Here is a 14,190-nt window from a genome sequence, read left to right as displayed (position 1 = left end):
CTGGCATAATTATATGGGTATGTTGATTTTAAATAGTGGGGAGGGTCTCCTATTTAAATGGAGTCCTAAGGTGAGGGGTCATTAAACATTTGAGTATCTGCAGGGAAGAACACTGCAGGTGGAGGAGGCATTGTTTGCCTAATAAATGGCAAGCAGGTGAATGTGAACTGTTCAAGAACTTTGTATTATCTTGAAGTTAAAAGGGTTGGTAAAAATTGGTAATAGGCCAAAGCAAAAAAATCAACTATATAAAAAAGTATTCTATTAAAAAAGTCTCCCATCTTGGTTCCAGTTTCTTCCAGGCAACCAGTTAGCATATCTTAAAAATACATCCATTTCACATATTTCATGTGTGTGAGTCCGTGTGTGTGTATGTGTGTGTGTGATTGGCAGACTAATGCAAATTTGAGAAGAGGAAATGAGCTTAAATTGTGCTTATGTTAACAACTTAAAAACAATCATTAGACATATCCGTGTTTAAAGTTCTATGGATAATTCAACTATACTATTTAGCCAGTCTTCTTTTTCCTAACTTACCCTTCTCTGTTCCTGCTCACTTTAAAGCTATTCTAGTATAGAATATTTCAAACATACTTTTAAAAATGTTTTAAAAATGTACCGTATATTTTTTGGCACCGACTTTTTTTTCACCTAGTATTTTTCCTGTTATCAACATGTGTAGAGTCCTCTCATCATTTGTATTGACTATATAACATTCCATTACATAACTATCCATAATTGTACTAGCCTTCTATGATGGAATATTGAGGGTATCTTAATTGCCATTGCAAACATTTTGCCTGATATAATCCCAATATCCTTACTTCTAGATACTATTACATACTGTTTCAGGATTGTAGCTATTCTATTTCTGGAGAAAAAAAATGGAATGAATGCAGAGTTGGGGAAAACACACTGGTTGTAGGTACAGAAAGAACACAAATTGGATGTGATGTGAGGATGGGCCAAAAGCACGTTATTTCACAGCAGCAGACCAGGGACCTTGGATTGCTTTATCAAGAAATACATGCTACTGGGGTGAGACCACAGCCAGAAATTAACTGGAAGGCTATCTGTCATACTGCAATCACAGCTTAACTGTGGTTGTTCATATTTGATGGCACTGCACCTATTAGAAAGCAGCACTATGCGGATCAGTATTTGAGTGCCTACTATGTGTAAGAGTGATGCTGGGTACTTTCAGATCACAAGTAAATCAGCTGTAACAGTGTTATAAGGGCTCTTGTGTTTATTGCAAAGATGCAAGTTTTGAAAGATTTTTGCTCTTGGAGTGGATAAATGTGTTTATAAAGACCAATGTTTTGAGATTTTAAAGAAACATTTTAGAGCTAAATTAGATTGAAGCTAGTTTTGGGTAAAAAATGGAAAAGAATCTCTTAAGAATGATTTTGTATATTATGGCATAAGCATCTTGTTTAATAAGAAAAAGTCTAGAAAGGATACAGGTGCTGATACAAATCTCTGGAAATGTGGTGACCTTGTGCAGCAGCAGAGATAAGAATTCATCAGCTTTGTGATTTTCCCATAATGCTTTGTGAAAGCATTTCATTTTAACTGATGACCTAGCTCCAGAATCACCCAGGCTTTCAGAATGGGGATGGTAAGCTCTAATGAATGATCCACACTGGTCAAATAACACAGGGAGCTTAGTTTGCAGATCCCTCCCTATGTTTCTAGTTTGGACAGTATTCTAGTAAAAGGGGTATAGAATAGAGGCATGTGATAAAAGAGACTAGAAATCACCACTTTGCTATTGCCATAGTATTGTTCTTTTATGCATTGATCTCATTGTTAAATTCATGAAGACTTGCACATAAGGAGTTCCAGGCAACGCCTGTGCCTGCCACATGGACTTGGCACCACTGGTGAAAACTCCCTCTTATCAGTTGAGAACAGAATTTCCCGAGTAATAAAAATTGTGGGAAGAAGCTTTCGTGTGTGTGTGTGTGTGTGTGTGTCTGTGTGTATTTTTAAAAATTCCTAAGATGTTTTCCAGCATGGCTGTTAAGGGCCTAACTGTGTCCCCCTAAAACTCAAATGTTGAAGTCCTAACCTCCAGTACCTCAGAATGTAACCATATTGGGAGATAAGTTGTTTTAAGGGGTGAGAGATGAGTTTAAAATAAGTCCATTTTAGGGTGAGGTCTAATCCAATAACCATATTGGGAGATAAGTTGTTTTAAGGGGTGATATAATGAGTTTAAAATAAGTCCATTTTAGGGTGCGGTCTAATCCAATACGACTGGTGTACTTGTGAGAAGCAACACCAGGAGCATGCATGCACAGGGGGATGACCATGTAAAGCAGCTGCAAGAGAAGGCCATTTGCAAGCCATGGAGAGAGGCCTCAGGGTGAACCAAACCTGCCAGCACCTTGATCTTGGACTTCCAACCTCCAGACCTGAGTAAAGGAATTTCTGTTGTGTAAGCCACTAATCTGTGGTATTTTGTTACGGCAGCCCTAGCAAACTACTACAGAGGCTATGTCACTTTACATTCATGGCAGCAGCGTATGAGACCTGGTTTCTTAACATATTCATCAGCATTTGGTATTGTCACCGTTATTTGCTTAACGTTTATAGGTGAGGTGATATTTATTGTGGCTTTAATTTGCATTTCCCTAATAGCTAATGACGTTGAATATATTTTCACGTGCTTATTTGCCATCTCTCTATCTTCTATGGTGAAATGTCTTTCCATGTCTTTTACCAATTTTCTGATTGGGCTGTTTGGTTTTTGTTACTGTTGGAATTTTAGGAGTTCTTTATGTAATCTAGATGAGTTCTTTACTTTTTTTATTTGTATTTATTTATTTGAGACGGAGTCTCACTCTGTTGGGCTGTTTGGTTTTTGTTACTGTTGGAATTTTGGGAGTTCTTTATGTAATCTAGATGAGTTCTTTTTAAATTTTTATTTATTTATTTATTTATTTGAGACGGAGTCTCACTCTGTTGCCCAGGCTGGAATGCAGTAGCACAATCTCGACTCACTGCAACCTCTGCCTCCCAGGTTCAAGTGATTCTCCTGCCCCATCATCCCATAGCTGGGACTACAGGCATGCGCCGCCATGCCTGGCTAATTTTTGTATTTTTAGTAGAGACTGGGTTTCACCATATTGGCCAGGCTGGTCTCGCTCTCTTGACCTCGTGATCCATCCACCTCGGCCTCCCAAAGTGTTGGCATTACAGGTGTGAGCCACCACACCTAGCTATCTTTACCCTTTTAACAGTATCTTGTGCAGAACAAAAATTTTTTATTTTAGTGAACTCCAGTTTATTATTATTTTTTTTCCTTTATTGATTGTGCTTTTGGTGTTATGTCTAAGAACTCTTTACCTAGCCTCGGTCTTAAAGATTTTCTTCCATGTTTTTCTTCATCTTTGTGTATAAGATATGAAGTTTAAGTTGAGGGTCAGTTTTTCACCTGTGTCTGTCCAGTTGTCCCAGCACCATTTGTTGGAAAGACTGTCTTAGTTGCATAGCTTTTCTATAGCATTGCCAAAATCCAGTTGGTTCTGCTTGTGTGGGTCTTTTTCTAGGGTCTCTATTCTGTTCTACTAGTCTTGTTTGTTATCTCTCTGCCAATAACCTATTGCCATAATTACTGTAAATCTTAATATCAGGTAGAGTGATTCTTCCCACTTTATTCTTTTTCACAATTGTTTTAGCTATTCTAGTTATGTTGCCTTCCTGTGTACATTCTAGAATAAGCTTATCTGTTTCTAAAAAAAAAAATCTTGCTCGGATTTTGATAGGGAATGTGTTAAGCCCTTGATTAGTCTGGAGAGAATTGATGTTGAGTCTTCCAATCCATGAACACATACATCTATTTATTCAAATCTTTGATTTCTTTCATCAGCATTTTACTTTTCAGCATATATGTTCTGCACATATTTAATTAGACTTATACCCAAGTATTTCATTTTTAGTGATTGCAAATGGTACTATAAGCTTTTACTGTTCATAGCTAGTGTATAGAAATAGATTTGTATATGTTGACCTTTTATGCTGCAAATTCACTGAACTTAACAGTTTTAGGAAATTTTTTGGTAGATTATGTTATCTGCAAGTAGGCACAGTTTTATTTTTTCCTTTCTAATCTGTGTGCTATTTATTCATTTATTTTCTGTTCTTTATTTTTATTTTTAGTTGTTTTTTGAGACGGAGTCTGGCTCTGTCTCCCAGGCTGGAGTGCAGTGGCGTGATCTCGGCTCACGGCAAGCTGGGCCTCCCAGATTCACGCCATTCTCCTGCCCCAGCCTCTGGAGTAGCTGGGACCACAGGCGCCCGCGACCACGCCCAGCCGATTTTTTTTTTTTTTTTTTTTTTTGTATTTTTAGTAGAGACGGGGTTTCACCGTGTTAGCCAGGATGGTCTAGATCTTCTGACCTCGTGATCCGCCCGCCTCAGCCTTCCAAAGTGCTGGCATTGCAGACGTGAGCCACCGCACCCGGCCTATTTTCTGTTCTTATTGTGCTGACTGGTGAGGACATTCAGTGTTATATTAACTAAGAATAGTAGAGTGGATAATCTTGCCTTTTTCCCAATATTAGGGAGAAAGCATTCAGCCTTTCATCATTAAGTATCACGTTAGCTGTAGGTGTTTTTGTAGATCTTCTTTATCAGGTTCAGGAAGATCCTCTCTGTTTTCTAGTTTGCTGAGAGTATTTATCATGGATGATTATTGGATTTTGGGAAATGCTTTTCCTGCTTCAGTTGATATGATCACATGATTTTTCCTCTTTAGCTTGTTAATATAGTGGGTTATATTGATTTTCAAATATTGAACCAGCCTAGCATTCCCTGAATAAATGCACCTGGTCATGTTGTATAATGTTAAATATATTATTGGATTTAACTTGCTAATATTTTATTGAAGTTTTGTACTCCTCTGTGCATGAGGGATACTGGTGTGTAGCTTTTTTTCTGTACTGTCTTTGTCTGGTTTTGGTATCACAGTTAACATTAGCCTTCTAAAATGAGATGGAAAGTGTTCCTCCCTCTTCTATTTTTTGGAAGAGCTTATGTATAGTTGATGTTAAATTTTCTTTAAATGTTTGGTAGCATTCTTCAGTGAAACCATCTGAGCATAGAGGATTTTTTTGAGAATTTTTAAACTACAAATATAACAATTATAGGTCTATTCAAATTATCTATTTTATATTGGGGGAGTTTTGGTAGTTTGTGCTTTTTAAGGAATTCATTACCTCTAAATTATTACCACATTTATGTATGAAGAGTTATAATGATTTTTTAGATTTTCCTTTTATGTCTTTGGGGACGGTAGTAAAATCTCTGTTTCAGTACTGATATTTGTAATTTGCATCCTTTTTTTTTTCTGTCAGTCTCATAAGAGGTTTTCAATTTCATCAAAAATTTTCAAAGAACCAGCTTTTTGTTTTATTGCTTTCTCTCTGGTTTTCTGTTTCACACTTTATTGACATCTGTGCTTTATTATTTCTTTTTTCCTGCTTGCTTTAGGTTTATTTTGTTCTTTTTCTGATTCTTAAGACTGGAGCTCAGATTATTTATTTTTGACTTTTTTCCTATTCTAATATAAACACTTATGCTATAAATTTCCTTCTCAATATGGCATTAATTGTGCCCACAGATTTGAAATGTTGTATTCATATTTTCATACAGTTTAATGTATTTTAAAATTTCTCTTGAAACGTCTTCATTGACCCATTAAGAAGTATGGTGTTTAATTTCCAGTGCTTGTTGGTTTTTCTGTTATTCTGGTATTAATTTCTACTTTTATTTCATCATAATCGGGGGGAACACACAGTGTATCATTTTGATGATTTTAATTTGCTGAGTTTTGTTTGGTTTATGATCCAGGATTAGTGAATGTTCCATGGGCTCTTAAAAATAACTCTGCTATTGTTTAGTGGTTTTAGTGATATTATTAAGTTATTTATCCTTGGACCAATAGAAAGACCATCTAATCATGTAGGTCCAGTATTTTCTGCTCTATGAACATGATAACTGCTGAGTTTTGGGGGAGACAAGGGAATCTGGGGCCATATGCTGACTGGGGTGGCCAAAAGACCTGGTTTGAACCAGCCAATTAAAGCACCTCTCCCATTTTGAAACTTGCCTTGTGGACTCAAGTAAATCTAACCAAAACCTGTCTTGACTACTGCAGAAGTCAGAAAAATTCGGTGAGGCAAAGTGAAAGATTATAAAAATTTTGTGAAAAATGTTGAGAGGCATGGTATGAAGTTATCTTTAAATTCTCTTGCATAAATGAACAACACATTAAATACCAATGTTCTCAACATTGCTTTAGGCCTCCACAACAATCCTCGCTAGTCTCTTTTGTTGCCATTTAGGAAATGAGAATGTTGTGAATGCTGGTTACACAAATGTATTATAAGACTGAAATTTACAGAAAGTAGGCTAGATGGAGAACAAGCTCAGGAGCTACAAGATCTAGGTTCAGGTCTAAAACTCATCATCTATAACCTCAGGCTGCTCACTCAAGAATGTGGTTTCAACATGTTTGAAAGGAACAATGTGGTTTTCAACTAAAGGTAAAGGGGAAGACATTTCAGACTATCCCAGCTCTCCCTCAACTAGAATATGCCATTGTCTTTTTGTGGATGGCTCTGTCCTGGTCTCATCTAGGGGTTATGTTTCACTGCCTGAGACATGTAATCTACACCTCTACATAATTGTAGGGCAAAGGATAGTGGAGGCCACAGCCAATGTAGAGTAATCCAAGTGTGTGCCAATGACATTGTATCGTAAGTATAGCCGACGAACATAGGTAAGAGAGAAGCTAAACAAGGATCAAATACCTTGCTCGTTCTGGTCATTTAGTTTCTATTTAGAAAAAGTGTATTTAAACTGTGATATTAGATCCTTTTTGACAAGTACAGTTTGAGTTAACCCTGATGATGTTGTGAAAGTAAAGTGTGCTGATAATGACTTTTTCCTTATTATTTTTATTCCTGAAGTCATTTTCTTGACAGACTCAGAACTTTCAGACCCTTTCCTCCTACTTTTTCTGCTTAGTTCTTCTCCTTTTTCTTTTTAAGGTTAAATTTTAAGGTTATATGACTGCTAATGGCATGTGCAATTGTTAATCATTTCCATCATCCCCAACAAGCAGCATTTGGTGGGTATTGAGACCTTTCTTTATGAAGTTCATTGTAGTTGGGAAGGTTTTGATGATTAATTTTGTGTGTCAACTTGACTGGCCACAGGGTACCCAGATTAAACATTATTTTGAGGTATGCCTGTGAGAGTGTTTCCAGAAGATATTAGCATTCGCACCTGTGGATTCAGTAAAGTGATTGTCCTTCTCAGTGTGTGTGGGCATCACCTAATCCATTGAAGTCATGAATAGAGCAAAAGGCAGATGAAGGAGGAATTTACCCCTTTTTCCCTGCCTCACTACTTGAACTGGAACATCTCATCTCATCTTCTCTTGCCTGAGACTGGTATTTACACCACTGGCTCCTCTGACTCTCAGGCCTTTGGACTCTGACTGAATTAAACCATTGGCATCTCTGGAACTCCAGCTTACAGACAGCAAGCAGTTCTCAGCCTCTATAATGAGCCAATTCCTTATTATAAATCTTTTATATACATTATATATAGATCATATATATACATCATATATACATCATATATACATACATATATACATCATATATACATTTTATGTGTATGTATTATATATTTTATATGTGTATGTATTTTATATATTATATGTGTATATTATATATACATTTTATATGTGTATATTATATATACATTTTATATGTATATATTATATATACACATATAAATATATGCTACTAGTTCTGATTCTCTGGAGAACCCTGACTAATAGAGATTTTGGTATTGAGAGTGCTTCTAGAGGAATAGAATTTTAAGTATGAGTTTTCAGAATTGCTTCTGGAGTTCCCAGAATTGACTCTAATCTGATTAGATTTAAAGATGCTGATGACTACTTCCAGTAGTAAGTAAAGCATTGATAGTGTATGGCATGAATGATAGTGTATTGATAGTTTATGGAGATATGCAAAATCTCTCTACTGGGTACTCCTAGTTCACCACTTACAAGGAAGCAAGGAGCTAAGTGACTATGTATATGATACTTTCAATCACTTTTGGAAAACTAAGGAAAATAATGATGTTAGTTGGTTATTCCTATGTTGCTAGACAAAGAAAAGGATGAGCTTAGGGATATGAAATCCCAGCTTAAGCACTACATAACTGTCTCAAGAGTTTTTATGTTTGAGCTGAAGGAGACTCTTATCTCCTGTAGCTGTAGGACTGAAATTGCTGAAAATCGAAGGCAGAACCTCATCCTGTGACTGGCTGAGTACACGGCAAGTTGAATTCCCAGCTTTGCATGGTATGTTTTATTGAAGTGAGGGCATTAAATGGAAAAGCATGGGATCCTATACATTAGGATGTGGCTGTGTGGGAAGACCCTGATGAAGTTGGGGACATTGAGTCCCTCAATTCTCATACCATTCTTTACAAGTAGAAGAGGTCTTCCTAGCCCCAGCAGAAGTGGTCCCCTCAACTCCAGAAGAAGCAGTACCCCCATGCCCAATACAGTGGCATCCTCACCCCCAGTGGTATTAACCCTGAATTGCCTTGAAAACAGTAATTGCCTTCTCTGAGACAGTGGCCCAGTGAAACAATGTTGATTCTCAGGACCCACTCCCAACACCCTTATTTTCTTCTAGACCTACAACTAGACTGAAGTCCCAGCAGGCCCCTAAGGGTGAGGTAGAAAGTATGACCCTTGAGGAGTGCACTACACTCCCAATGAGCTACTTGAGTTTTCTAATTCATACACACAGAAATCCAGGGGATACGTGTGGGAATGGATACTAAGAGTATAGGGTGATAATGGAAGGAACATAAAATTGGATCAAGCTGAATTTATTGACATGGGCTCACTATGCAGAGATTCTGCATTTAATGTTGCAGATCAACTCAAGGAGTTAGAATGAGCTCTAAAAATTAATTTGATTGTTTGGCTAAAACTAACCAAAAGGTGGTTCACCATGAGTGAATTGGAAATACCAAAAATGCCTTGGTTTAATGTAGAGGAAGAAATCCAAAGGCATAGGGATATTAGAATTAGAGTGAATTAGTCATTTAAGACATACTCACACTGAGAAGTCCAGAAGACATATCTTTCAGCAATACTGGAAGAAATAAATTTGTGAAGGAAGTTCTGGCATCCTTGAAGAGTTCTCTGATTGCTCTACTCTCTATAGGCCAGACCTCATAGCGGGAACTGCAGTCACTGAATTGGGAAACCTAAATGCAGTAGGAGTAATTGGATCTTGAGGTAGCGGGGCGAAGGCAAGTTGGGCGTAGTTACATTAGAGGGCATCAGAGTCAAAGCAGTAATCAGAATAGTCTGACTTGTGTAGACCTGTGATATTAGCTAATTGCTTATAGTGCTCTTAGAAGGGAAACAAATAGAAAGTCTACTACATTTTTTACCTGTTTAAGCAGAAAAGTTCTAGGTCAAGTGAACAAAAATCTAAGCTGAATCATAAAAACAGAGAGTCATGAAAGGGAGTCCAGGTCCTTTTGAGGGAGGAGCCTGGTACCCTATCAAAAATGTATACTGTTAATCTTCTCCAAGCCCTCCACAAAGAAACCTACTGCCTTTTGCTGGGGTAAAAATCACTGGGGAAAATAATCAGATATTTGGGGGATTACTGGACACTGGTTTTGAAATTACACTGATTCTGGGAGTCCCAAAATATCACTTTGACCTACCTGTCTGAGTAGGGGCTTATGGAAATCAGGTGATCAATGGAGTTTTAGCTCAGAGTCATCTCACAGTGGGTCCAGTGGGTCCCCAGATCCATCCGGTGGTCTTCCCAGTTCCAGATGCATAGCTGGAATAGACATATGCCATTAGTAGCTGAAAGAATCCCACATTGGTTCCCTGACCTGTGGAGTGAGGGTTACTATGGTGTGAAAGGCCAAGATGAAGCCATTAGAACTGCCTCTACCTAGGAAAATAGTAAATAAAATCAATACTGCATTCCCTGAGGGATTGCCAAGATTCACGCCACCATCAAGAACTTGAAGGATGCAGGGATAGTGATTCCCCCACATCCTCATTCAACTCTCGTATTTGGTCTGTCCAGAAGACAGATAGATCTTGGAGAATGACGGAGGATTATCACAAGCTTAACCAGGTGATGCTTATAGTTGCAGCTGCAGTATCAGATATGGTTTCATAGCTTAAGCAAATTAACTTATCCTCTGGTACTTGGTATACATCTATTGATCTATCAAATCCCTTTTTCTCCATACCTGTTCATAAGATTCACCAGAAGCAGTTTGCTTTCTCCTGGCGATGCTATTAATGCACTTTCACTGTCTTAACTAAAGGGTAGGTGTATTAATCCATTTTCAACTGCTATAAAGAATTACCTGAGGCTGGGTAACTTAGAAAGGAAAGAGGTTTTTGGTCTGCATTTTGGTCAAAACCATTCAACAAGTTACTAGGAAGTTCTAAAATTCCCCGTCTTTCTATCTTTTTCTGAGCCCTCCAAACTGTTCCAAGTTCTGCCTGTGACTGAGTTCCAAAGTCACTTCCACATTTTCAGGTATCTTTATAGCAGTGCCCCAAATTGCCAGTATCAATTTTCTGTAGTAGTCAATTTTCACACTGCAATAAAGAACTACTGAGAGTGTGTAATTTATAAAGAAAAGAGGTTTACTTAACTCACTTCCTGTATTAGTCTTTTCTCATGCTGCCAATAAAGACACACGTGAGACTGAGTAATTTATAAAGGAAAGAGGTTTAATTGACTCACAGTTCAGCATGGCTGAGGAGGCCTCAGGAAACTTACAATCATGGAGGAAGGGGAAGCAAAGATGCCCTTCTTCATATGGTGGCAGGAAAGAGAAGTGCCAAGCAAAAGGGGGGAAAGCCCCTTATAAAACCATCAGATCTCATGAAAATTCACTAGAACAGTAACATGGGGGTAACCAACCCCATGATTCAATTACGTCCCACTGGGTCCCTCCCATGACACGTGGGGATTATGGGAACTACAATTCAAGATGAGATTTGAGAGGGGACACAACCAAATTTTATCAGTTCTGCATGATTGGGGAGACCTCAGGAAACTTACAATCATGGTGGAAGGCAAAGGGGAAGCAAGGCACATCTTACATGGGAGTAGGGGGCAGGGAAATGTGCACCACTTTTAAACCATGAGATCTCGTGAGAATTACCTTACTATAATGAGAATAGCATGGGGGAAACTGCCCCTATCATCCAATCACCTCCCATCAGGTCCCTCCCTTGACATGTGGGGATTACAATTTGAGATGAGATTTGGATGGGGACACAGAGCCAAACCATATCAGTAGGTCAACTTGCCAGACCTGTGTTTTAATTTAGTTCTCAGTGATCTTGACTGACTTTCTCTTCTTCAAGATATCACAGTGGTTCATTACATTGATGGCTTATGTTGATTGAACCTCATGAGCATGAAGTGGGAACTATTCTAGACTTGTTGGTAAGAAATGTGTATGTCAGAGGGTGGGAAATAAATCTGATGGAAATTCAGGGATCTTCTCCCTTGGTGAAACTTCTAGGACGCAGTGATGTGGGTCATGTTGAGATATCTCTTCTAAGGTGAAGGATATGTTGTTGCATCTGGCCCCTTCTACAAGCAAGAAAGAGGCACAATGCCTAGTGGGTCTCTTTGGATTCTGAAGGAACGTGTTACTCATTTGAGTGTGTTACTCTGGCCCATTTACAAGTGAGCTGAAAAGTTGCTGGTTTTGAGTATGGCCCAGAACAAGACAAGGTTCTGCAACGGGTCTAGGCTGCTGTGCAAGCTGCTTTGCTACTTGGGCCATATGGAGCTTGAAGTATCAGTGGCAGATAAGGATGCTGTTTGGAGCCTTTGGCAGGCTCCCTTAGGTGAATCATAGGACAAGTCTTTAGGATTTTGGAGCAAGGCCCTGCCCCATCATCCACAAATAACTACTATTCTTATGATAAACAACTCTTGGTGTGCTACTGGGCCTAGTAGAGACTGACTACTTAATTATGGGCCACTAATTTAACTGGACCTGAGCCCCCCACCATGAACTGGGAGTTACCTGGCTCCTCAACCCATAAAATTGGATATGCCAGTAATACTCCATCATCAAATGGAAGTGGTATATACATGATCAGGCCTGAGCAGGCCTAAAGGCACAAGTAGGTTACATGAAAAGTGGTCCAAATGCCCACTCCGACTATACTGCCTTCTCTCTCCCAGCCTACACTTACAGCCTCACTGGGAGCTTCCTGTGATCAGTGGTCAGAGGAAGAGAAGACTTAGGTCTGATTTACAGATGGTTCTGCACTATATGCAGGCACTACCTGAAATTACACAGCTGCAGCCCTAAAGCCCCGCTATGGAACATCATTGAAGGACACTGGTAAAGGGAAACCCCCCAGTGGGCTGAACATTGAGAAGTGCACCTGATTGTTTACTTTGCTTGTAACAGAAAATGGCTAAACGTGGTTATATACTGATTTATGGTTTGTGGCCAATGGTTTCACTGGATGCTCAGGGATTTGGAAGGAACATGATTAGAATATTGGTGGCAAAAAATATTTGCAGAAGAGCTATATGGATAGACTTCTCCTGTGTCCCATGTGAATGCTGACCTTAGCAGAGAAAGATCCTGACTCCTAAGGCAAAATGGGACAACTGCTTTACAATGGAAATAAGGAAGAAAACATGTCTGGAATACAGTAGATCCTTTAGGGCATCTCTTAGATTACATGCTCTGTGATTAAGGTCAGTGAAACTATAGCAACCTAGTCTAGGGAGGAGTACTAAGGGGGCAGATCCTTCAGAAATGAAGGTTTTGGTCACACCACCTGGTAAAGAATCATGACCAGCTGAGGTGTTGCTAAAAGCAAAGGGAACACAGAAAAGGTAGTGAAAGACGGTATTACAAATACCAGCTACAACCACTTGACTGCTTACAGAAATAAGGACTGTAATTGTCATGAGTACTTCCTCCTTTTTTTTGCCATGAATACATTTGTGTTTATGTGCATCTTTGTTTTCTTTCCTCTCTTATTCCCTTATCATGTAACATAAGATATATTCATTGTATAGACATAGTGTTTAAGTACAGTTGTTCCTCAGTATCCATGGAGGATTGCTTCCAGGACCTCCTGCTGATACCAAAACTCACAGATGTTCAAGTTCCTTATATAAAGTGGTATAGTATTTGCATATGACCTATGTACATCATCCCATCTACTTTAAATCATCTCTAGCTTACTTATAACACCTAATACTATGTAAATGCTATATAAACAATCGGTATCCCATATTGTTTAGGGATAATAACAAGGAAAAAAGTCTGCATATGTTCAGTAAAGATGCAATCATCCATTTTTTAATGAATATTTTCAATCTGCAATTGGTTGAATCTGTGGATTTGAAACTCACATATATAGAGGATTGATGTTTATTTTATATCATAGTATTTAAGTCATGGGATATCGTTTGCTAGGTAGCATATTCCTGCCAGTACTTATCAAAGAATAGAGCACAAAGTGGGAAACTTGACTTTGTGTAAAGGGAAAAATGAATAGTATTTTGAACGTGATAACTCTTGAGTATTTTGACAGATGAAAGCAGTAAAAACAAATAATTGTACTTATTACTCCTGTCATTTTATGGTTTTGCTAAGATCACACTATTTATTGGTTTTTGTTTTATAAACTAAACCACACTGATATCATCATAGGCTGCATTATGTTAAACAGGTATGAACAAATGCATCTTGCACATGAGCAACCCCTTCATTCCATGTATTGCTGTCCTACTCACCAGGATACTAGATGAATATCTTGTCTTCCATACAGAATACACAACCCTGTGACATACAGACCCAGTGAGGGTGCCACTGTCATTTCATGATATAAAATATTAGTAAATTTTAGCAAAACCTTATTTTCATATATTTCAAGACATGTATATTTCAAGACACATATATTTTTTCCTCCTGGTTTACATATTACCTACAAAAGTAACCAAAATATCAAGCATTGTAAATATACTATATTTTACCTTTACTGAAACACATTCTATTTCCCTTTTACTGATGTGGAAAACAGCGGCTCTTGCATCCTAATATGTTTGC

General features: G+C 38.2%; 1 protein-coding gene across 1 annotated transcript in view; it reads left to right on the top strand.

The window, feature by feature from the left end:
* The window catches only part of MAGOHB (mago homolog B, exon junction complex subunit), a 1,022,454-nt gene that overhangs the window by 929,658 nt on the left and 78,606 nt on the right, over nt 1-14,190 (top strand). The gene's annotated exons all lie outside the window — the stretch shown is intronic.

The sequence above is a fragment of the Macaca thibetana genome, chromosome 11 (assembly GCF_024542745.1).
Source record: "Macaca thibetana thibetana isolate TM-01 chromosome 11, ASM2454274v1, whole genome shotgun sequence".
Taxonomy (NCBI): domain Eukaryota; kingdom Metazoa; phylum Chordata; class Mammalia; order Primates; family Cercopithecidae; genus Macaca; species Macaca thibetana.
The sequence above is the reverse complement of the archived record's forward strand: the minus strand, read 5'-3'. Positions and strand labels throughout refer to the sequence as shown.